The sequence below is a fragment of the Pyxicephalus adspersus genome, chromosome 6, assembly GCF_032062135.1.
Source record: "Pyxicephalus adspersus chromosome 6, UCB_Pads_2.0, whole genome shotgun sequence".
Taxonomy (NCBI): Eukaryota; Metazoa; Chordata; class Amphibia; order Anura; family Pyxicephalidae; genus Pyxicephalus; species Pyxicephalus adspersus.
In genome coordinates this window covers 32,384,768-32,410,279 of record NC_092863.1, presented here as the reverse complement: position 1 = coordinate 32,410,279, position 25,512 = coordinate 32,384,768, and the positions used below count along the sequence as shown (strand labels likewise).

At 37.0% G+C, this 25,512-nt stretch overlaps 1 long non-coding RNA gene and 1 gene segment (V, D, J or C); both read left to right on the top strand.

Annotated features, from left to right (window-relative positions):
* The window catches only part of LOC140333452 (immunoglobulin heavy constant mu-like), a gene marked incomplete in the record, with an annotated part of 720,383 nt that overhangs the window by 560,743 nt on the left and 134,128 nt on the right, over positions 1-25,512 (top strand).
* On the top strand, positions 13,854-22,246 carry LOC140333474 (uncharacterized). The gene is made up of 3 exons (XR_011921368.1): positions 13,854-14,017; positions 14,452-14,505; positions 22,016-22,246. It is a non-coding gene; the product is annotated as an uncharacterized lncRNA (long non-coding RNA).

The window sequence follows — 25,512 nt, the reverse complement described above, 5'->3', positions numbered from 1 at the left end:
CGTCCGGACGATGGACGACACCGACTGTACACACGGCAGATTTTCACCCGATAATTGGCCGATGCCGATTATCGGGAGATAAAAATCTGACGTGTGTACGTAGCTTAATGCTTTTGGAACAGAAATCTAGACCTCAGTGTAACGCCCAGGTGGTTAATAGAACATCTATTTACTGGTGTACAAATCTAAAGGATCATATCAATCAATGATAATGAAATGTCCTATTGCAAAAAAAACAAACAGACAATTTTGACAGACTGCGCAAGTGCTAATTGCAAGTGAATTTCTATCACCTGTGCGCCTAAATTTGAGAATATTTAGGGTGTGGTTTAACTTGCTTTTTCTTTTTGTCTTTTTTTTTTCCCTGGAAGGGCTGTTGTTTTGTTCGTTATCCTAATTAATCTGCATGTTGCTGCATTTGATACTTTGCTTACCCTTTAGCACAATAGCTTCTTTTTTATTTTATTTTTTTTTTACTTTGAGTGTTTTAGTGTCCATTTTGCAATTTTGAAGCATGTTAATGCTATGTTATTGTTTTTGTGGCCATGTTTGATTGCAAAATTCTGCCTTTATTACTGCTTTTCAGTGTTTGTATAAACACTGCATAAATATGCATAAATATTTTCTAATCCATTGCTTCCACCCTTGATAGGGCAAAATTGCATATTGGTTTGGTAAGTATTTTTTGAATGAAATATTTGTTGTGCCAATTTTGTGTGGGTTTACATGTGTTTTGTTTGTTTTTTTAATAGTAAAATTTTAATTTTTAGTGTGACCTTTTAGCAAATGTTTCTTTTGAATAAAGTTGTTTCTAAAATGTTGTTGTTTGTTTTTGGGGGGTTTGTTGTTATGTGATCTCCTTTCCAATCTCCCAGGACACAAAGTTTAAAAAGACATTTGTGATTGTTTTTAAGCTGTTCCTTTCTCTGAATTATTTGTAAGGCTAAAAACAGCACAATTGTTTTGTTAAAACTCAAAGTTTTGTCAAAACTTGTTTGATGCGCATAGTTCTGCGCCAGACTTTAGTTGTTTGATGCGCATAGTTCTGCGCCAAACTTAAGCTGCGTGTAGCTCATAGTTGTGCGCCACGGCGGACCCGCAACGTGTGCCTGAACTGTTATCAGTTGAAAAATGCACCGCACTTTTGCACAGTCCTCATTAAGGTAAGTTTGTATTTTTTGTGTATATTGCTTGTTTTGCTTCATATGCACTCATGTATGTATAGACATAAGTGCACATGAAGCCAAACATGTATGTATGCATTTAGATGTGTGTACATATACATAGAAAAGAGAAATTATAAGAAGAAATAGACAAAAAGGGCTTTTGGACCATATTGCTTTACATTGAAAAGATTGCCTTTTTCTTGTTATGAGTTCTGATATAATGGGCTTGGCTACATGCAACATTCATGGAGGATATTGCTTCTGGTTATAAGAAGGAATCTACCTTTATGTGCTTCCACTACCAAGCTGAGGTGAGTAAGTCAATTAAATATAGTGGGCCAACATCTAAAATGCCATTCAAATCTGCAAAAATACCCTGAAGGGATGGAAAAGCAAGCAAATGTTTGGCACAAAGTGGATTTGGCCTTGGAAGTTGGATATACTAGTACTATTTGTTTTGTGTAAACACCTAAATAATGCATACACTCCAGTATTTATGAGCATTACCACCCGGGCGTTTAGCCCGACCTTGGTTTACCCCGAACTAAAGTCTGGGTAGCTAAAAATATAAACAAGCGTTACATTGCAGTCTGATTGCCATACAACATTGTATGACAATCAGATTACAACTGAAAAAAAATACTTACCCTGTCCGTCTTCTGTCTTCTTTCTTCATCCGGCGAGTGCAGTGACGATCACCGGGGTTTCCCGGTGATGTCGCTGCATGCGCCAGTGTGGGCGGGAGGCGGGGCGGGAAATTCAAATAAGTTTGCATTGAACTCAATACAGAAAAGCTGTATTGAGTCTAATACAAAGAAATCTTTATATAATATATATATATATATATATATATATATATATATATATATATATAATTGTATTATATATATATATATTATAAACTACTGTACAGGTACATTACTTTATACACTATTTTTTTTTTTTAAAGATTTTTTTTTGTTTTGTAAAAAAAAAATTTATTATTAAATTTATAAAATTTTGGACATATTTCGGTGAGTTATGCAGTAATTTGGTGAATTATAAGTAATTATTGAGTAATTCGGTGAATTATAGCCTACAATCGAAAATAAATTTCCATGCATAAAATGTAAAGTGTTAAATTTTTTGCATGGAAGTACAGAAGTTCTGAAAGAATTAGAACACCTGGCGTTCGCGTATGCGTCCCTCAGCGATTCCTGATGATGTCAGTGCATGCGCCCATCGACGGGGGGTCGTAACGGGAAATTCAAATATTTTGTATTGGATTCAATACAAAGTCCTGTATCCAATCCAATACAAAATAATACAAAATATATTTATGTGGTTTTGTCTATAGGTATGTGACCGACACTAGGGAGGTGTTTTAGAAAAATATATTACTATACAGTATACCGAATTATTGCATTTTCAGTATTTTTGATTTATGTATGTATTCTTGTTTAAGCTGATTTTTCTGTTTTTTATTTAATTTTACTAGACTAGACCCGTGTTCAGACATAGTTCTGTAAGTTACAGGCCTACAATTTACCTGATGGTGATGGAAGGAGGTCCAGGTTGCCAAGCACAACATCAAACCACAATGATTGCCAAGCTCACAAGCAGGGTCTCACACTCTTAGAAATGAACAGATGTTGTGTTGTTGCTTAACTTAATGCTGATAAATACTGGAGTGTATGCATTATTTAGGTGTTTACACAAAACAAATAGTACTAGTATATGAAAGTTCCAGGGCCAAATCCACTTGGTCTCAAATATTTTCTTGCTTGCCTCTTTTAACCAGAGGCAATATCATCCATGAATGTTGCTTGTAGTCAAGCCCATGATATCATAAGAACAAAATGGCAATCTTTTCAATTTAAAGCATGTGAAGCAATATGGTCCAAAAGGCCCTCTTTCTATTTCTTCCTATAATTTCTATTTTCTATGTATGTGTACACACATCTAAATGCATACATACATGTTTTGCTTTATGTGCACTCATGTCTATACATACATGCATGAGTACATATGAAGCAAAACAAGCAATATATACAAAAAAATTAAAACTTACCTGAATGAGGACTGTGCAAGTGTGGTGCATTTTTCAACTGATAAAACACAGTTCACGCGCACATAGTGTGTCCGCCTTGGTGCATACCTATAAGCTACATACTCCTGAAGTTTGGGGAACTACTATGAGCGCATCAAACAACTGAGTTTTAACTAGACAATTGTGCTGTTTTTAGCCTTTCAAACTATTCAGAAAGGAACAGCTTTAAAACAATCGCAATTGACATTTTAAACTGTATGTCCTGGGAGATTGGAAAGGAGATCACATAACAACAAACCCCCAAAAAACAAATGACAACATTTTAGAAACAACTTTATTCAAAAGAAACATTTGCTAAAAGGTCACATTAAAATACAATAAACAAAAAAATCACTAAATTTACATGACGAAAAATTAAAAAGAACAAACAAAGCACACGTGTATATATATAAATACATCTATAGAAGCAAAGAAGAATGTGTGTGTGCTTGTGATTTTTGTGGGAAAATTTAGTCCGAGGTTTAGCCTGCCAAAAGTTGCAGTATTTACCCCCAGGCGGCTCCTCCGATCAGGATCAGGCATTATAAGTGTTTAGACAGGCGCCTATGTAGAGGAGCTGAACTCTTGCCTAACCAGAAAGAAATACGTCATTTTAAAATTTGCCTATTTTGAACTCATATAGATGTTTTAAACATTTGAACAGCACAAACATTTGTTTTAGGACTAAGGGTAATATGTTGGCCATTAGAAAGAATGCTTTTTTAGGGGAACAGTGAGTTTAATGCAAAGTCACCAGTGTGAAACTGCCAAGGCTGCACATATCCATCGGAGAAATCGCTTCAGTCGATGACATCCGCACGAGTATGCTAGCCCCCTCGGATTTGGTGGATAAATTGACTGAAGGCCTCCGATTCCGTATCGCAAATACGCATGTGCACCGAGCTTCTGATTTGGCTTGATGAATCAGTCTGATAAACTCCTGATATGCTTATGTAATTATTTGATATACATTCTAGTACACACTTTTTTTCCCTTTGTTTTTTAAAGAGCTTGACTATGTAATAGTGTGTAGGTCTTACTTACTCCATCTATTCAAATTGTATCCAATTAGGTGGGCTCTTGTGATATAAAGTTGTTGGTAGAATTGGCCTGAAAGAGCAAATAAACTCAAAACTGAACAAGGGAAATTCAAAAAAATCTAATTTATCCACGTAAGTTTAGTGTGTTATATATTCTATTTGGAACTAAATATCATCAGATTCAAAACATTATTACATAGCTGTGATTAGCTATGTAATGTAGCTATGTATGTGTTCATACAGTTGGGACTTCTCAAACCTTTTAATTTCCAGATTTTAATTCACTTATCCTTACTGCAACGCTTCCTATTCTGCCTAATTCCACTAATAAATATTTTAAATCCTTCATGTTTCCTCTTGGTAGAGTAGGGATGAAAATGAGTACCTGTGGTTGACAGCATTTTCAGATTACAAGTTACAGGTACATGTACAGGCTAATTAAATTGATTTACACTCCACATTCCGAAAAATAGTCTACAAGCAGCATAGCTTTCAAATAGTGGCAGACATGTACAGGCATTGCCAAATCAGCGTATTCAGACAAGGAACCCCAACATTTTATAGTACAATCTGCAGGTAACACTTGCAACATTTGGTGTCAAAAGTGCATATAAAGTCAGAAGGAAACTGCAGCAATTTAACCCTCCTGGAAGTTATGTTAACAAAATGCATTTTCTGTCCCTAAAGAACACTATTACAGTTTGCTTTTGAGCTGGGAAACGATGGGCTATTAAAACACACCAGTCTACATAACAACAGAAATATGTAAATATATTCAGATCAGCTAATATATAAATATAGAGTCAGCTTTCGAAAGTCATGCTAAACAAAATCAGCACAACATTATCCTGAGCTGGGTGTTCAACACAGACATGATTCATCTCTTTAGATTTCTGTGTCTGGTGCACTGTGTACAATGTAAGCTGGTCTGCTAATTTATATGTAAGAATATTTAGTGATATCCAATAGATAACAAACATTTCCTTTGCTTTTCAGATGTCACATCACAGATCACAATGGTGGAGTCTGGTCCTGGGACTGTGAAACCAACAGAGACTTTGGAACTGACCTGTAAAGTGACCGGAGCCTCCCTCACTGACAAAAATAACTTGGATGGTGTGCACTGGATCTGGCAGTCTGAAAGGAAACAGCTGGCATGGTTGGGAGTAATATGGTATGATGCCAGTACAGTGTATGCCAGTTCTGTTCAAGGTCGACTGACTCTGACCAGAGACACAAATAAAGGAGAAGTGTATTGTAAGTTCACCGGAATTAAACCTGAAGAATCCGGTACATATTATTGTGCAAGAAATCCACACACAGTATATGAGATGGACTAGAAGTGTGCGCATAAACTGACATGCACATGCTAATAGTAATTAATACAACAATGGAATTAATTCTGAGCACCCCTAGCATAATATTTGGCTTAATATCTTATTTTAAATCCTTGAACTCTGAAGCAGTGTGGGGCGATTGCACAAGAAATGCAGTTCTACAGAGCTAGATGTATGTGGATGACATGTATATTAAAAAAGCTCTGTTTTAAGTTATATGTTACCAACAAAATAGAGGTAAATTATTTCAACAATTGTGTGTACAGTTTAGCTTAGAGGAAGTAATGCAATGTATCACATTGTTACACCATAATTAATAAATTACACTCATATCCTTTCTAGGCTGGGATGGCATCATTTTGACTTCTATCTGGATTTGAGAACAGGGACAACTAAATATTAGCCAATACATTCCCCATTAGGTTTAGGATCCAAAAGAAAAGCTAACTAAAGCAGACTAATGTACTATATTTTCCTTTACATTTACTACTCATATCTTTATGATTAGTTCCACTTTAAGTATTGTTTCACAGATACTACCTTTTATTTTACACTGTTGCTATTGTATAGCTATTGTACAGTATAAATCAGGGTAACAGTGTGTGCTTCCGCCTAAGCAAGTGGTGGCAGTCTACCTATGAGTTTGTGTTTGGCAAGGATTAACAGATTGGTTAACCTTGTGCTGTGATGGCCCTTCTGAATCTGCTGGTGATTGTTGCTAAGCCTACTGGGAAATCTTAGCGCAGGGTGTGTGCTTAGATCACACAATGAGCACTTGCCATTAATGTTTAAACTTTTGCAAACATGCACAACAAATGACTGCACTATTTCAGTTTGTTGTCAGGCACCGTTCATTACAGTTGTGTTTCCTTTCATGAAGTCATGGTAAGTTTAAAAGTTTAGTAATACATAAACTTGAAATTTGCAGTACAATTTCACACCAAAGCAAAAAGATTGCCACAAGGAATTTTGTGCTGACATTCTGCAGCAACATAAAGGTGGATCCCAACCTTTTTCAAAAAGTCATCACTGGTGATGAAAACTAGATCCAGTATGAACTACTTCCAGTATGATCCTGATCAAACTGACAGGCAATGCACTGGAAACACTTTCACCAAGAATCAAAAAAACGCATCAAAGCTAGTCTAAATTCAAAACCATACTCATCATGTTTTTGGCATGAAATGTGTAATTTTGGCATATAAGCTACAGAAGGATAAAACCAGTAAACCAGCAATATTATAAGAAAAAGACATCCAGAAATGTGGGAATAAGATTTCAATGTTCATCAGAGGTACTCTTTTTCTCACACAGCAATTTCTGTAAAACAAACACATTATTACATTGCAACATCATCAATATTCACCAGATGTAGCACCTTGTGACTATTTTCTTTTTCCTAAATTTAAATTAGTTCCTAAAAAAAGACAAATTAGTCAATGGATGCAATAAACAAAAAACATCAAATATCTTGAAACAGCTGACTATATTAGACAGACCTCTTATTCCCACAGGTCCCTTTGACCCCTTTACCTCAACAATTTTTGGTGATCACACTGTGTTCAGAGGCTTTGCAATTAACTTAAAAAGTTGGCATCCAGCATTGTACAGTCCTGGCAAAAACAGCAGTTAGAAACTATGATGAATATGTTCAATAAAAGATTGTTCTATGAATGGAAAATCTATAATGTATGTATGCACTTGGATGCCAATTAATAAAATGTAAATGCTAATTCCCATTTCATGCTATAAAAAATATATTTTTTTTACATATACCTAAAAAATTTTCTCACGTTGAATATACTTGAGAATTTTTTCGATGCGTTTCGCAGACAATTGTTTCCACTTTTTACTCACATTACTGTAAGTGGGTTCTACGGCTCCATTATGGGTCCAGCTAGAGCAGAATTTATAGCACCCAATGAAGGTAAAAGCCTTACCATGGATTGAGTCCAAACTCCGTCCATCTGTCTCAAGCCCACATTTGAGACATCTGTTATGAGTATGGGATGCTATTAGATATTCCAGTGGATTGTTGTCTTTTTTTCTCCCATTGCTTCCTATCCATATTAATCCAGTATTTTTCCTGGGATGGGAATCTCCAGCATTATTCACATGGTGGATGGCTCATAATTATTTAACTGTATGTTCTATGTTAAATAAGTTCAAAATAGTGATTTGGGCTGAAACACAAAAAGGTCATAATGCTCCAGGAAAAATATTTTTCAGATATCTACAGCTTAGCACTGGATCGGATCCCTGATTTGTAATCATACTCTTCCGTACAAACTGTCAGTATTAGAACACATTTGTTTAGGAACTCCTTTGACAACCAAGCTAATTTCCACGCTGTATTCGGCATTAAATAGGGTTTCTCTCCCACAGGTACATTAACCACCCTAGCGGTCTGATTCTGGCCAAATTTCAATGCAAAAAGGGATACAATTTTTTGCATGGAAATTTAATTAACATTGTAGACCTATAATTCTTAGGCATAACTCACCGACACATTTCTAATAGTTAATAACTTTATTGATAAACTTAAAAAAAACCCACAAAAATCTTTTTAAAAAAATAAATAAAAAATGTATAATGTAATATAACTGTACAGTAGCATATAATATATATATATATATATATTATATTATATATATAATATATGAATATTTCTTTGTATTGAACTCAAAACAGCTATTTTGTATTGAATTCAATACAAAACTATTTGAATTTCCCTCCACTAGGTCCGGGCTGCACCGACGCATGTACCGACCCCATAGGATGTCCCTGCACTTCACAGCTGGAGATCGGAGGAGGAGGACATGTCCCCAGGACCTGTGGGGACCAGCAGGACACCGGGGGACAGTGACGGAATAAGGTAAGTGGTTTTATTTTTTTAGGTACCCCGTCAGACTTGGGATTACCGCTAGGGGGTTAATATGATTTTTTATGGGAGACAATTTAGGAATGGCTTAAGGCATAGTCCAAAAATGCCTTTTGTTCTCTGACTTTAACAGTACTTAAAGCCACATATAAAGTTATGTTGAGATGGTACTTGGTCCCTTCTCGACTAAAGTATTGTACGAATCAGGGATCCAGGTTATGTTTCAGTGGATGCCAGGTAGCAAGTACAACTTCCTAATATTGTGTTGGTTAATGAGAAACTAACTAGTATTTTATCAGATTCTTATCACAGATGGGACAGTATGGGACCCATTGTTATAATATTCCACACTGTCTATTTCCCTAAATTAACTTGCAAGTTGGTAACACAAGAAAATATATTGGTTTTATATATATATATATATATATATATATATATATATGACAGAGTGTCCCTAAAATGTCAGGGAAAGTGTTAGAATGGCTCCTGGAAAATGAAAGTGATAGTATTTGTATGAATTGTTTAGAAGAAAACCAGTTTTTTTTAGGGCCCTGGAGCCGGCCAAGGAAAGTGAAGGGTGGGTTCTTTGGCCCAATCCAATACTGACTGGGTTATATGCACCTGCACTCAGGTGCAAGGTAGAATTAAATTAATCAGCAAGAGGCTGAAGGAATTGATCAGCAAGAGGCTGAGGGAATTGATCAGCAAGAAGCTGAGGGAAGTGATCATCAAGAGGCTGAGAAAGGGCCAGAGTGGGTTCCAGGCTGGGAGAGAGCCGGAGTGCATTCCAGGCTGAAGAGAGAGCCAGAGGGTTGCAGGCTAAAGAGAGATCCAGAGTGGATTCCAGGCTGTGGAGAGAACCAGAGGGTTCCAGGCTGAAGAGAGAGCCAGGGTGTTCTAGGCTGACAGAGATCCAGAGTTTTCCAGGCTGGGAGAGAGCCAGGAGTGTTCCAGGCTGAGAGAGAACCGGAGTGTACCAGGCTGGGAGAAATCCAGAGGGTTCCAGGCTGAGAGAGAGCCAGAGTGTTGCAGGCTAGGAGAGAGCCAGAGGGTTCCAGGAAAGCCAGTGGCCAAACAGTACTACAAAATTTTGAGGTAACAGTACTGATATAGTGTATGTGATAGTAAGAGAGGGCACCTTAGCGAGGTAGCCAGAGGCCCAGCCAGGCTACTGTTTATTGTTTTGTTGTGAAGTGCTGGGGAGTGTGCTGTAACACTTGCCTAAACAAAAACTGCTGTTTTTTTTGGACTTTTGTATTCTGCTGCCTCCAATCTGCACTGTAAGCTTCCTGTTACCATGAGCATCCACCAGTAATATGCCACTATATATTATTTTATATTTTGTTTAACACAAAAAACAATAGTTGTTTGAAAAATGTTTATTGTAACAGCCAGGAGCAATTATACCACAATGATTCGTTTTCATACAGTAGTATTTATATTTTTTATATTTTTAATGATGGACTGGAAAGTTCATATAACTGTTTAAAATATAACAATTTTGTCTCTCATTTTTTCATGTATTCTTTTCTATTGCTTTTATATATACACATTAAAACATTGAACATTGAAAAAATGGTAAAATTGAGACTTATCCAATAATAAACATGCCTTCATCTTATACAATACATATATAATGCATTTACCGATTTTTGAATTTGTATGAAATGCAATGAATATATACCCAGAAAAATAATTTTCATATAAACAAGAGGAATCAAAACATCAATTACAAATGAAATTAACATATGTTTCTCTTCATAAAGGAACTCTTCTTGATCTGGTGTGAAATTTTGCTAAAAACTTCAAATTTATGCATTGCTAAACTTTTAAACTTTTAAACAAAAAGGGAAAAATGGGGTCTAAAAAAGAGAAAATGATGCCACATCCCACATAAGAGATTTGCACTGACATTCTGCAGAATCGTGAGGTGCACCTGAACCTTTTTCAAAAAGTCACCACATGTGAGAAAACTTGGATCTTTCAGAAACAAAAGAGCAGTCAATCCACTGGAAACACCTTCATCACCATAAATCAAAAAACGTATGTCAATGCAAGTCCATATTCAAAGCCTTCTCATTGTGTTATTTGACATGAAGGATGTAATTTTTGCAATGGGGTTCCAGAAGGCACAACAGTGAACCAACATTGTTAGGAAGTTTTGGCAAAGCTGAGAGTAACCCGAGTCAGGAAAAGACAACCAGAAATGTGGGGAAATGGTTTCATTCTTGATCAGGACAATGCTCCCTCCCACACTGCACTTTCTGTGAAACAACCACATTACTGCACTGGAACATCCTCCATTTTCACTAGATTTGGCATCTTGTGACTTTTTCCTAAATTGAAATTGATGCTTAAAGGTACACACTTTGGCCCTGATTTATCAATGAAATGCGCGTACGTTTGACGTGCATAAGTATGAGCCAATATACGAGGCGTTTTGCAGCAGGCCAGAGCCAAGTGCTAGTACACAAATCTTCATTTGCCAGACATATTTCTGCCTTAATAAATGAGCAATAGGGGGGGCAAATCTGCCAATTAAGGAGATTAGTCTTCAGCTGTGTGATTAAGGAGGATCTGTTAAGCTGTCAATGGTGAGATCATAGCAATATATTAGCGCACACATGCTCTCTGTTCTGTGCCCATCTACAGTCCATTACAGGTCAATTTGAATCTTTAATGCTTCATCTTCTTTTGGGTAAGTGTTACATTTTTATGTTGCAACATACTCATTCACAAAATTGATTCATTTATTCTAATTTGGCTTTAGAGAAATCAAATATTTTAGTAAAGGATTATAGGCAAACAAGTTATAATACATGTATTAACCACATGACCGTTAAACCCGACCTTGGTTCGGGTTTAAAGATTTTACCTGGTCCCCACTGTGATGATTCCTTCTGTTCCAGCGTTGATCTCTAAAAAAAAATACTCAACTTCTCCCCGCAGCTCCTCCAGACACCTCTGTCCTCTTCTGTCTTCATCCGGCGAGTGCAGTGACGATCTCCGGGGTTTCCCGGTGACGTCGCTGCATGTGTCGGTGCGGGTGGGAGGCGGGGAGGGAAATTCAAATTGCTTTGCATTGAACTTAATACAAAAAAGCTGTACTGAGTCCAATACAAAGAAATCCTTATATAATATATATATAATTATATTATATATATATTATATAAGCTACTGTACAGGTACATTACGTTATACACTATTTTTTTTTTTAAACTTTTTTTTATGATTTTTTTTTATGTTTTATAAAAAAAAATTTTATTATTAAATTTATAAAATTTTGGACATATTTCGGTGAGTTATGCGGTAATTCGGTGAATTATAAGTAATTATTGAGGATCTTGGTGAATTATAGTCTACTATCTAAAATAAATTTCCATGCAAAAAAAATTAACACTTTTTGCATGGAAGTTTGGGAAGAATTAGAATACCCGGCGTTCGTGTACGCGTCCCTCGGCGATTCCTGATGATGTCCGTGCGTGCGCCCGTCGATGGGGGTCGTAGCGGGAAATTCAAATATTTTGTATTGGATTCAATACAAAGTCCTGTATGCAATATAATACAAAATATATTTATGTGGTTTTGTCTATAGGTATGTGACGTTGGACTGTTTGACACTAGGCAGGTGTTTTAAAAAAATATATTACTATACAGTATACCGAATTATTGCATTTTCAGTATTTTTGATTTATTTATGTATTCTTGTTTAAGCTGATTTTTGTGTTTTTTATTTAATTTTATTAAAAGTAATTTTTTTTTTTTTTTTACATGATTGTGTTTCACACTTTTTTTATTTTCATGATATCTACTAGACCCTTGTTCGGACAAGGAGGTGTTCATCAAGTAAGTTTGCTTGGATGGTATGCATTGATGTGACTTTGTAATCCTCATTATTGTTAGTTTCATCTTTTGCTGCAATGTTTTTTGCACTTGGTTTGAAATGACAGTTTCTGTTGTTTAGCAAATCTTCTGCAATGTTTTTCATTTGTTTGAAACTAATATTCAGTACAAATGTCTGCATGGTTTGCCTTTGTCCCATTTTCAAAGTCACATTGTCACATATTGGTTTTTGAATGTATTATGTACATATTTATTACTCTCACATTTGCACTCATATTGATTTGCTGCCACACAACTCCTCTTTCATTTGTGGTAGTGTTATAGGTTTGTTGTTATTGTGCTGTGCTGCCTGATGTTAACCGTATTTTATACAAACACACTTCCACTTGGTGTCCAAACAGGTTGTCAATTATTTGTCTAGCTGAGTTGCATACTCATTCTAACACACCTGACGGTAATGGAAGGAGGTCCAGGTTGCCAAGCACAACATCAAAGCACATTGATTGCCAAGCTCACAAGCAGGGTCAAGCACGCTTACATACCAGATAGTATGCTTTATTTATTCATTTACATGATTCTAATCATATTAGTCATTTTGTATAGAAAAATGCCAGGGACAATTTAACTTAGTACCAAACATATTTAAATGCTTTGTGCCAACAAACTCATTTTGTTTGCTCCAACAAAATCATTTTTTTTTATTGCTCCTCAAACCAGTGACCAGAACGTAAGAAGGCATTTATGCAGCCCTCATGGAGTCCTACGTACAACATTTTCCACAACTCCGTGGAGGCTTGTACTCCCAGACCCCCCATGCTGTAAGGCGGGGACTCTGGGAGGAAATTGCCAGGAGTGTTAGTGCAGTGGGCAGTACACAACGGACCATTACCCAGAGTCAAAAACGTGTCACTGACGTCTTCAGACACATCAAAAGTCTCCTGGGCACAGAAGCCAGAAGGAATGGGACCTATCGTGAACATCTTGAGCAGCGTCTTAGGGAGTATGAAAGATTGGCGTTGTCATTCATTGGGCCAGAAACAGTGGTAGGGGAATACTACCATGATGACTCCGATGCTTGGCAACCATGTGAGTTCAATCCTTTTGCATTACCTCATTACCAATGTAAACTGATTTTTGCATTTTTGTGAGATTTAAGTTTAGTCATTAGCATTCAGAACAAAATAGGATTGTGTTTTTAATTATTTATGTTTGGGGTGAAATATGAGATCTTTTTTTAAAATGACCTTTTTAGTGTATTTTTACCTTCTTTTGACTTGCATCAACAATGTGTGTATTTCAATTTTTTTTACAATAGTACACCCTGAGACGCAGCAATCCCCTCCTGCCCTCTGTGCTCGGGGTCATGTGGATGATGAGGATGTCACTTCGCATCGAGATGACACTGGACTTCCTCCTGGTAAGATGAACCATCATGGTATATCTTGTTTGACAATGTGCATCTGTCTCTAATCATGTTTATAACTACACTTAATTTCACACATTTTTGGCTCTGGGAGTGGTATGTTTTGTGGTTAGATTTGTGGTGAAGCGATCAATCCAAATGAACTTGGGTTAGAGTCAAGCTCACTCTATTTAATTTGTTTTTGTGCTTTATTTAACAGATCACCATGTACAGGAGGAGGTTGTTGATCCACTGCAGAGAAGCCTGGAGGAAAATACAGGTAATTTGGTTTGTGTGTGTGTTCAGCCTTCCAAAAGCAGTAATAACCTTCAATCTTTCTATAATATATATATATATATATATATATATATATATATATATATATATATATGATTTGTTAAGTTTCCTTGGCAGAGGATTCTGGTGCAGCCTCCCTTTGGGAATATGTGAGCTTAATAATGTCAAAAATCATGTTGCCTGTGCCAAATATTGGGGACTTTTGATGTGACTTGTCACCACATTGATTTATTTTGATGTGAAATCAAGTGCCTTTGTAGAACATCCATGTCTGCTGGTTTCTTGTTCTGAAGAGTTTTCACGGGCTGCATCCACTATAGAGATAGGCAATAACTGGTCCATTAGTGTTTTTTTTGGGATGTGTTGGGGGAATTAACCTTTCTCAATGTGTTCCATTTGTGTTTTTTTTTTATTTAGGGTCCCTCAGGTGGACATTTACCACAAGAAGAAGAGGGAACGCCTGAGGTTTCCGTAAGCAACCCATGTTTAATGTTTAGGATTCACAATAAATGTGTCTAACATTTTGTCAATGTTCCAATGTCAAGTAATGTTATATTGTAGTAATTTTTTATGTTCCATTTATAGCAACCAGTAGATGCAAGTAGATGGGGTCAACACAGTGTTGGCAGCAAGCTTCTAAGCCTTACTCAGAGGCTGGTTGGCCATTTTGATAGAGTAGTGGGGTCAAGGATGTCTACCCCAAGTTCAAATAGTTTACCCAACAACATCTGGCGGCCATGCATTGTCTGATAGGATCAGTCCAAGAACAATAGGCCACTTTGGGTGCCTACATGTTCAGAGTTGACCATCTCTGTAACATGTTAAGTGAATCCTAGTGTTGGTCGAATAGCTCACTATTCGATTCGGCAACTATTCGCTCGTAGCAAAAATTATTCGGGTGGTTGAATTTCAAAGTCGAACACCATTAAAGTCAATGGGAGGAAAAATTCTGTTTTTTTTCAGCACTGTGTAGAGCTTCTACAGCCTCCAAACAGATGTAAAAAGATACATTATAAAAGGATACATAAAAAGATACATTGTAAAGAGTTACATTGTAAAAGGATACATAAAAAGATACATTATAAAAGGATACATAAAAAGATACATTGTAAAAAGATACATAACACTATTACATACCCCTGGTCTTCACATGAATATTAAAGAGCACCTCTCACATCAATATTAGGCTAAAGCTAGGTACACACTTCCAATAATTATTGTTAGAAAATGAACGATTGCGACCGATCAACAGTTATGCGCGATTATACTTGAACAATCATATTGTACACAATGTGATCGTTCATATATAATCCACCAACAGTGTTCACACGCTAGATACAATCGTTTGAACGATGCAGGGACATGTAAAGGAGAAAGTGTACCACAGAAACATGCACAATCACTGAACGACCGTACACAATAGATAGTGAAAGATCGTCGGCCAATCAGATCCACCGTTGTGGTCGTTCATTTCCAACGACAATCCTCGTTCGTCGGCGTCCTTGGTCACTTTTTTTGGTCAATCGGTTGTTCATCAGTCGTTCGTTGGTCATTTCTAACGATAATTATTGGACGTGTCTATGCAGCTTTAGTCTACACGGACTGTTTCCCCAGTGTTAAACTTGAGGCTTTTAAAGCCCAAGTTTGAAGTCCCTAATCTACACCAGGACGTTTCCTTCAGGCACATTTTTGAGCGTTATCTTAAACGTTGCTTGCAACATTTAAAAAATTAAACCGCTGGATAAACGTGGGAAAATGCTTCCATTGAACTCAATGGAGGCTTTTTCAAGCGTTTTTAAGCTTTTATGAAAGCTTCCATCGAAAACAATGGGGGCTTTTAGCAGGACTTTGGAATCTGGAAACCCCCTTTAATAAGGAGACTCCCAGATCTCCACCGCCCCACCCTGGACCCACCCTTACTCATTCCCTGAAAGGGTTAAAATATAAGTAAAAAATAGGACAAGGCTTTAATTTAAAATTACTTCATTAATGTGTGTGTTTGTGTAATTTAACTTTTTTTTTTTTTTTTTACAGGTTATCCTAATGACAGGAGGATTTCCAGGGTTGCAATGAACAGGACCCTGGAAATCCTCCTTACAGTTAGGGATTGCAGGGCACTAGGGGTTAAATGAGGACAAGCCTCTCCATTCACCCCTAGTTCTCTGGCTGAGGTTTTACATTTCTCAGCCATTCAGCACTAGAGATGAATGGGGAGACTTGTGCCCATTCATCCCTAATGCTTTGTGATTGGCTGAGAAATAGGAAATCCTGATGACAGCTCAAGCATCATCAGGATTTCCCTTTCCTCAGGCAATCAGGGAGCAGAGCAATCAGCAGAACTTTACTATGCTGATTGCTCTGCTCCCCTGATTGGCTGAGGAAAGGGAAATTCTGATGATGCCTTTGCTGTCATCAGGCTTTCCCTTTCCTCAGGGAGCAGAGCAATCAGCGGAGCTTTACTATGCTGACAGCTCTGCTCCCCTGATCGTTGCTGCAGCCCAAGAGGAGCTGTGACATGTTCTGTATGCGTAATACATGTCACAGCTCCTCTTGGGCTGAGAGGGTAATCAGTGGAGGGGAGCTGTCAGCATAGTAAAGCTCTGCTGATTACTCTGCTCCCTGATTGGCTGAGGAAAGGGAAACCCTGATGATGCTTGAGCTGTCATCAGGGTTTCCTATTTCTCAGCCAATCACAGAGCAGTAGAGGTAATGAATGGAGATAGTATCTCCATTCAACCTCTATTGCCCTCGTATTGCCTGCGGTTACAGCTAATTGAAGGCACCAGCTTTCAATTAGCTGTGACCGCAAAGTTCCCAGGGTCCAGGAATCCCACAATGACATTATGATTCATAATGTCATTGTCGGATAACCTGTAAAAAATAAAAAAGAACAAGTTTAAAATAAAAAACACATGAAATAAATAATTTAAGAAAAAAAAATTTTTTTTTTCCTCCAGAATTTTTGCTGTCGAATCCCGTGTTTTTCGGGTGGGGTCTACCCGAATTCGAACAGCAATATTCGTGTCGAATATAAGGACAACCCGAATTCGAACATCAACACTAGTGAATCCCTGGGCCAACAATCGCAGCTAACGCAGGCGATTATTCACAGGCTGGGTTGGCAAATCCCAATAGGTCCTGCCGGACCCCCATCCCCTGCAGAGCAGCCAGCGACATCCATCTCCCCAGCTTCTGCCTGGCCACTTCCACCTCCTGGCCGCCCACCCTGTGCCCCTGCCTGGCCAATTAGTGCCCCTGCTCGCCCGTTTAGTGCTGCTGCCATCCAACCCCGTGTTCCTGCTTGGCCAATTAGTGCCCCTCCCTGCCCTCGATGTGGAACTGGCTGTTTTTGTAGAAGGAGACCAAAAAAATAAGAGAAGTAAGTACCGACCAAATGTTACAGTATAATATACAGCTAATTCTTAAATTGCACAGTGCTAAAGAATTCAAGTTATGTCATCTCATCTGACTCTTTTGCGGAAGAAATGTTGTTCATAGGGCCAAGCTAATTATGGCTATTGAACTAAAGTGATGCAGTTTGTTGCCAATGAAGGTTGTGGGTTTTCACAAGGGACAAATTTGGCTAAGTTACATTTAACCTTTGTCTTCTGTTAAAAGTTGCCTAGACATGAAGCTAGTCATAGACTTCTAATGCTAGTTGATGGAGCTAGGCCTAACAAACTATCTCCTACTTCATTTTCATAGTTTTTAAGGAATGTTCACAATATCTAAAATGGAGAAATACTTACATTCAGATGGGGAACTTGTGTCCTGTGGAGGAGGTGCTGGCAAGGGCACTCCAGTAGCTGTAGATAAAAAAATGAAAAAAAAAGTGGGTGGGCCGGACTAAAGTAGATTTTTTAAGGTTAGGAATGGTGAATAGATTAAAGCAGAACTTCTAAATGATATTTTTTGCCTACGTCCAAAACTTCTGAGCAACCATTTGTCAGTATAACTATGGACAATCCAGGGGCAAAATGTAAGCACCGTTGCATTACGTCAGAAAATGCAGCCCATGTGGATTTATTTTGTTGACACGGGAAAAAAAAATTAAATAAAAAAATGTAAAAATACAAAAAACGGGAATATCCATGTGACACAGTAAAATGATGTGCCTTCACCAAAATCAGGATTGTAGTCTGGGCTATCCAGAAGACATTCTACCAGAGGGCGTCCACTTTCCTCTGGACAAAAAAGATAATTTCCAACTTTGCCTGATAGCGAGGAGGCTAATTAGTGCTCTTCAAATGATCTACCTCTGATTGAGCTTACGTAATGGGGTAGAATCATGAAGATTTTTACAAACCGTATATACACACATCAAAATATGTCTATGTACATAGTTGTCAACAGCCAACTTAGGTGTGTGGACCTCTGCCCAGCTCTCGTCTGCAGCTCCAATCCATTGAAAGAACAATACAGGACGCTCCATTCTCAGCTGTAATCCGTGCAGAGGATTCCCTCATAAAGGGGGTTCCCTCCTTTACCAGAACCAATATCTTTTATGAATGTTGCTTGGCCAAGCCCATGGCATCAGAAATCATAGGAAGAAATAGGCAATCTTTTCTATTTGAATCATGTTAAGCAATATGGCCTAAACAAATCCTCATTGCCTATTTCTCACTATTTCTTCCTATAATTTATACATACAGATATATATATGCATGTATGTACATACATGAATGCACATCAAACAAATATACACCTAAAAGAAAAACTTACTGGAATGTGGATCCTTCTCTGGAAATTTTTTCTACTAATAGAACAGTTGACACGCACATAGTGGTTACATCACACAGAGTTTTAATAAGCCTATTGTGAAGGGAACTGCTTAAAAACAGGCACAATAGAATTTTTGCATTGGAGGTCCTGGGACATAGTAAAGGAGATCATAAAAACAAACCCCACATTAAAAATAAACAAAATATGGACAAAAACATTATTCAAAATAAACCTATTTGCTAAAAGGTCACATTTTACGTAGTTAACGTTTTATTGTGGTAATATAGACATACTATTCTAATGAAACAATATGGCCAAAAACACAATAACATTGCATTAACATTGACATTGACTTCTTAACCACCTGGGCGTTTCACTGATGTCTAGATTTCTGTACCAAAAGCAGTACACTGTTTTTCATGATTTTTTTTTAAATTGTAGACCTGTAACTTACAGAAATATGTCCGAACAAGGCTCTAGTAGATATCATGAATATAAAAAAAGTTTGAAACACACAATCATATATAAAAAAAAAGACTTTTAATAAAATTAAATAAAAAACAAAAAAAATAGTTTAAACAAGAAATAGATAATAAATAAATCAAAAATACTGAAAATGCAATAATTCGATATACTGTGTAGTAATCTATTTTTCTAAAACACCTCCCTAGTGTCCAACAGTCCAACGTCACATACCTATAGACAAAACCACATAAATATATTTTGTATTATTTTGTATAGGATTGGATACAGGACTTTGTATTGAATCCAATACAAAATATTTGAATTTCCCGCTACGACCCCCATCGACGGGCGCACGCACGCACATCATCAGGAATCGCCGAGGGACGCGTACGCGAATGCCAGGTATTCTAATTCTTTCCAAACTTCCATGCAAAAAGTGTTACATTTTATGCATGGAAATTTATTTTAGATTGTAGGCTATAATTCACCGAATTACTCAATATTTACTTATAATTCACCTAATTAGGTGTTGAAAATTTCCATGCAATTGGGCATGTGCAGTACCTAAAATGTGGCTGTTTGGTTTTTGGACAGTTTAACATTCCATAATAACTTATTAATCTGATCCTTTATATTTATACTCGTTATACTAGTTCACTGGCAAAAACAAGGTTTTGCCCGCTAGAGCCCGCTGGAATTTCTTATTCTGTCCAACGATTTCACTTGCAATAGCAAAGAAAATAGGAAAAAAAGATAAAAGAAATAGCAGCAGCCCTTGCTTGCCTTTACCCGTGCAGCCTGATGTGTTTTATTGGCAGCCCTATGGGGCTGTGCACAGCTGAAGGGGACTTTTATGACAGATTCGTTTCTGAGTGCTGCCATTGGCTGCTGAGACTGCTGGTTTCCTGCAAAAATAAGCAAAGATCTTTAATATGCCAATTAAGGCGATTAATTGTCAGCTGCGCCATTCAGAAGAAGATAGTAAGCTCAATATTGAGGTGATAGCAATTGATTAGCACCCTGTTCTGTGCGCATCTCAAGTCCATTTTACAGGTCAGTTTGAATCTTTAATGCTTGATGTTTTTTTTTTGTAAGTGTAAGTGCTACTTTTTTATGTTACATTCTACTTAATCACAAACTTGCTTCATTTATAGTTACATTTGTTGTTTTGATACCTTTTCTTTTGGTTGCAACACTGTAAACTAATTTCTATCAAGCTGTATATATACTAAGTAGCACTTTCTAATATGTCATCACACAATAGTATAACTGTAAAAAAAAAAAACCTGATTAAAATTTCATTCTAGTTTGACTTTAGAGAAATCAAATATTTTAGTAAAGGAACATTTAGAGATTTCACGTGTGTGTATGTCAAAATACATTTAAATGTATAGAAATACATATGCATTTTCATTAGTACTATTTTAACTGAACTGGTGTGTGTGTGTGTGTGTGTTAATTAAGTTTGCTTGGATGGTATGCATTGATGTGATTTTTTTTTTAATCTTCATTATTGTTAGTTTCATCTGTTGCTGCAATGTGTTGTTTTTTTTTTGTCTGGTTTGTAAAGCCAGTTTCTGTTGTTTAGCAATTCTTCAGCAATGTTTTGTCACAACTCTGTTCATTGTTGGTAGTGGGTTTGTTGTCATTGTGCTGTGCTGCCTGATCTTAGCACTATTGTATAGTAGTAATAATGGCAATTATGCAAAATCAAACAATTTCAATCAAACAATATGGCAACAAACACAGCACCCTAGCATTAACATTGACTTCAAAATTGCAAAATGGACATTGAAATATTTTAACAAAAAAAAAGCAGCATTTGTGTTTGGATTTTTTGATTATAATAACTAGATAGACACACACACATATACTTATATATCTATTGAAGCCAACAAGAGCGTGTGTGTGTGCTTGTGACTTTTTTGGGAAAATCTAGTTCGATGGTTTAGCCTGCTGAAAGTCGCAATATTTACCCCCAGGCAGCTCCTCCGATCTGACATCGTAAGCGTTTTAGACAGACGCCTATGTAGAGGAGCTGATCTAGGTTAACTCTTGCCTAACTGGTAAATAATAAGTAATTTTAAAATATGCTGATTTCTTAGCTCATATAGAGGTTTTAAATGGAGTTGAGTGAAAGATGTGTGCCATTAAAAAGTAATAACTGGATAAGTTAATAAGTTAATAACTGGATTACTACTTCATATGAAGCATTATCCTAAAGTTTACAATTGATATGCTTTCTTCTGCCTAAAGATAGGTATTCTGCATCCCAATACAGTCCATGAGTAGAAGGAGCTGCCACCATAGCTACTGCTCCTTAAAAAGCCCCGCAGCATCTGACGGCGTACCTTATGTAGACCTGAGGCTCCATCCATGTGGTTGCTCTGCTATGGTACACCAGCACTTGGTGAAGCTCAATGTCACCCAGCAGGTGAAATGCAATTTGTTGGTTTTTGAGGAAAGTTCACTAAATTAAACAATGTTTCAGCCAACACAAACACAGATCTGTGAAAAATTCTGTCTGCTTTTAGATTCTAACATTCTAACACTCAAAATGATATATCCGGATCCCAGGGTTGGTAATTTTGATAGACAAATATTACAAAAGAAAACAAAATGGATCTTTAACTTGAAGGCAACTAAATTCCTGGTACTGACTGAGTGTATGAATTTCAAATCCCTTTTAAAAGAGTAGCCTAAAGAGAAAAAGCTTTTTGCTTTGTTTGTTTAGTTTTATCTTATTTCCTTTTTTGTTTATTTATTGGTTTGTTTTATTTTTTTATGTTGGTAGCAAAACAAAACTCCTACCTGTTCCCCATGATCCAGCGGTGTCCTCAGCAATCCCCATCTTGCTTCTGCATCACATCCCCGACTTGATTGATGGTATGTATGAAGCGCCAGTACATTGGGGAGGCGTGGCCTGGTCGGAAATTTAAAAGCAGATTACATTGTAATCTGGCAACATCTTCTGTTCTCTCGTTCATTGAGCCATTACTTAAATCAGGGCTATTGCTTTTACAATAAGAGCTATTGCTTTTACTTTTATACTCCTCCTGAACTTTATGAGTTTCTAATGCAATACAAAACAGATGCGTATAGAACCGTTAGGGCTAACCAGTGCAACCTGCCATTAATATTTACAAAAGGGAAGCTGAAGACAGGAGAAATGGTTGCCTGGCAGAAAGGCAAAATGATGGCCCTGCGATGGAGTGACAAGAAAACTGTCCCTAATGAATACCGTAGTCCATAATGCCTCCACTGTTTTGGTACGAAAAAAAAGGTGGGAAAGAAATATTGAAGCCACAAGTAGTGATTGACTACAATAACACTATGGGAGGTGTGGACAGAGCTAATCAAGCAATTACATTCTACTCAGCAAAGGGGGAAACAGCAAAAGTACTACAAAAACGTCTTCAGGCATCTTGTTGAGCAATGCTTGTGGAATGCCTACATTCTCTACAAACAAGAGTGACAGGCCTGTGAGTCATTCTGACTTCATTTGGAAAGTTTCCGAATGTATTGTCATTAACTACCAAACACCATCAATGGCCGTGAATGGACCTGGATGTTGTGCTATTGCAGTTGTCAACCACAGACTACATCCCACCAACCGAGAAAAAGCCAGCACCTACAAGGATGTGCATGGTTTGTTGCTCAAAGAGAGATGACAGTGGAAGGAAGATCAGAAAGGAAACCCGGTTCTACTGTTATGATTGTGACGTCGGACTTGTGCAGTCCCATGTTTCAAAATTTACCATAATCGGTCTACTAGACCAATATACTAATTTATCAATAATATTGCACCCTTGTTTACACAAATTTCAATGTTTTGATTTGATTAAATTATTTAATTAAATTTATATTGTTAATGTATTATATATTGTTATTTTTTATAATTATTATTTATTATATTATAATCTATGGTTTCTGTTTCAAATTTTACCGTTTTCAATGTACCGCTTTTGACATAAAAATACTGACATAATTAGACCGTCAGAGAGGTTGTGATTTTCAGCTATATCCTCTTTCCATCAGTCTAGTTTGGTGATCCTTGGCTGCCTTCTCGAAATCCAAATCATTGGAACAATTTCTTTAGATCCTCAGATACTGGGAGTATGGTTAACTCCTTTTAGGGACTCCAAATGTGCACTTTGCACTTGCACTTGCTGCTGCAAGGATTGTATTGCCTGCAATTAGTTTGCAGTATAGGTATGAGAACAATGTAAGATCTGGTTTTACTCTGATTTCTAGAATATGAAAGAAAATAGAGGATGTACTAAATTGGAATGTACATTTCAAATTGAAAAAAATAGTTTGTAGAATTTAAACAAACTATTTTATTTTCAAAATAATTTTTAATTAGTTTTTCTCAAGGAAAAAAGTCTAAGTTACAAAATAAATATCCATAATAAAACCACAGACATAACATACTAAGAAAAAAACAGATAGAAAAAAGTAAAAAGAAATGCCTGGTACTTTAAATTTCAGAAGAATCTCCTGAATGATAAAAGCCATATATGGATGGACTATTTGGCCATAGTAAAATAGCTGACCCTCATGCCAAGGAAGAACCATTGAGCGTGTTGTACTATCTGGAATTTACGGGGTATAAAGAAAGGATGTAAGGAGGGAAGACTCAGATGTCAATTTAAATCAAGATTTACAGTAAGATCATACCTGCTTTGTGAACTGCATTGGGGCTAACAGTATATTATCAGAAGCAATCCACAGTTTCTCCAATTCCATCCAACGACTAAAAGACTGCAGGGTTGTCCAGGAGGCCAAAAGTCCAAGATGTGTTGCAAAATAGTATTTAATAAAGTCTGGCACTCCCAAGTCTCCCGCATTACGAAGGGGGCACATTACTGGTTTAGAGAGTGTGTTTTTTATATCCCCAAATAAAATCCAATACTGATGCCTGCAATCGCTTAAGCGTATTCAGAGGAACTGGTACTGAAAGGCAACTGGTTTGTGGCAAACAAATATAGAAATTTGGGCAAAATAGACATTTTAACAAGTAATTCGACCAAAAAAAAAAAAAAAAGAAAAAAAAAAAGAAATTGGTAATGTTTTCCATTTCCTTAAAAGGAGGACACTTCCTGGAGCAAAGGAATGGAGCTATTCAACATGTGGTATGTGGGAGTTCAATTAAGTAGTGATATCGGGCAATAACTAGCAGGGTTTTGGGGGTCCTTATCTGATTTGCGAAACGGATATGAAGGAGTGCAAAATTGAATTCAAAATCAGGGCCCCCTGTAAAAAAACTACTATATAGATTGGTCATATGTGGTGCTAAAATAATACCATATGCTTTATAATAACCATATGAAAAACCATCGGGGACCGGTGCCTTATGGTGGGGGAGGCCAGTAATTGTTGCCAATGTTTCCTCCTCTGTTATCTCTTTATTAAGGGCCTCTACCACGGGGTGCTCAAAAACAGGGAAGGAACAGTCACGTAGATAATTACTTATCTTGGTGGATAAAGTAAGAAAAGCTTCCTTCTGTGTTTCATGTACAGAGGAATATAAGGCAGAAAAGTAGTCTCTAACAATTTTGGTTATAATCTCCAGGTCATTTGAAGGACCCCGGAGCCATCACGCAGGGACATCAGAATAGCTTTAGAGGTTTGGTCTCGTAACCCGTTGAGCTAGTAGAGTGTCAGCTTTATTGTCTTTATCATAGTATTTATGTCTAAGGTGGAGCACACTGGTGTATTTTATTCTTTTTAAGTTTGGAAGATTCTGCTATACATTGTCCCCTAAACTCATTTAAGGATTCTTCAGAACCAGACCAAAGCGTAAGAATATCATTGATGTACCTTCGCCACAGCATAATGTGCCAGAAGTACATCAATAAGGCCTCATTGCCTGAAAAATTCCTTTTCCTAACCACCCAGGTACAAATTGGCATAAGTGGGGGCATGCTTGGTTTCCATTGCCATACGCTGTACCTGGAGGTAGGTATTGTCATCAAAGGTAAACACATTCCTAGTCAGGATGTATTGCAATAACAAAATTACAAAATAATTTTGTTTCTATGCAAGGTGACTCATCTCTTTAAGAAAACATTTCAATAGATTCTAAGCACCTCACATTGGGAATACCTAAATATTGGGCTTCAATATTGATAGCCACCAAAAAAACACCATATGGAACATGCAGGCTTCTCAATAACTTTCAGAATATTGGGGGTATGCTTCAAAAAGGAAGGTAAACTGTATACAAATAGTCCTAAATACTTGTTAACACAATAACTTGCATTACCAGAAATGCTGTTATTGTCCGAC